This window comes from Heterodontus francisci, chromosome 28 (assembly GCF_036365525.1).
Source record: "Heterodontus francisci isolate sHetFra1 chromosome 28, sHetFra1.hap1, whole genome shotgun sequence".
Lineage (NCBI taxonomy): Eukaryota > Metazoa > Chordata > Chondrichthyes > Heterodontiformes > Heterodontidae > Heterodontus > Heterodontus francisci.
Window position 1 is genome coordinate 1,101,335 of NC_090398.1, and position 1,162 is coordinate 1,102,496.

Below are 1,162 nucleotides of genomic sequence, written 5' to 3' on the forward strand. Positions count from 1 at the left end.
AAGTACTGACCCTCCGTACAGTGCAGCACTCCCTCAGTTCTGATCCTCCGTGCAGTGCAGCACTCCCTCAGTACTGACCCTCCGTGCAGTGCAGCACTCCCTAAGTACTGACCCTCCGTACAGTGCAGCACTCCCTCTGTACTGACCCTCCGTGCAGTGCAGCACTCCCTCAGTACTGACCCTCCGTACAGTGCAGCACTCCCTCAGTACTGACCCTCCGTACAGTGCAGCACTCCCTCAGTTCTGACCCTCCGTACAGTGCAGCACTCCCTCAGTTCTGATGCTCCGTGCAGTGCAGCACTCCCTCAGTTCTGATCCTCCGTGCAGTGCAGCACTCCCTCAGTTCTGATCCTCCGTACAGTGCAGCACTCCCTCAGTTCTGATGCTCCGTGCAGTGCAGCACTCCCTCTGTACTGACCCTCCGTGCAGTGCAGCACTCCCTCAGTACTGACTCTCCGACAGTGCAGCACTCCCTCTGTACTGACCCTCCGTGCAGTGCAGCACTCCCTCAGTTCTGATCCTCCGTACAGTGCAGCACTCCCTCAGTACTGACCCTCCGTACAGTGCAGCACTCCCTCAGTTCTGACCCTCCGTACAGTGCAGCACTCCCTCAGTTCTGATGCTCCGTGCAGTGCAGCACTCCCTCAGTTCTGATCCTCCGTGCAGTGCAGCACTCCCTAAGTACTGACCCTCCGTGCAGTGCAGCACTCTCTCAGTACTGACCCTCCGTGCAGTGCAGCACTCCCTGAGTACTGACCCTCCGTGCAGTGCAGCACTCCCTAAGTACTGACCCTCCGTGCAGTGCAGCACTCCCTCAGTACTGACCCTCCGACAGTGCAGCACTCCCTCAGTACTGACCCTCCGTGCAGTGCAGCACTCCCTGAGTACTGACCCTCCGTGCAGTGCAGCACTCCCTAAGTACTGACCCTCCGTGCAGTGCAGCACTCCCTCAGTACTGACCCTCCGACAGTGCAGCACTCCCTCAGTACTGACCCTCCGTGCAGTGCAGCACTCCCTAAGTACTGACCCTCCGTGCAGTGCAGCACTCCCTCAGTACTGACCCTCCGTGCAGTGCAGCACTCCCTGAGTACTGACCCTCCGTGCAGTGCAGCACTCCCTAAGTACTGACCCTCCGTGCAGTGCAGCACTCCCTCAGTACTGA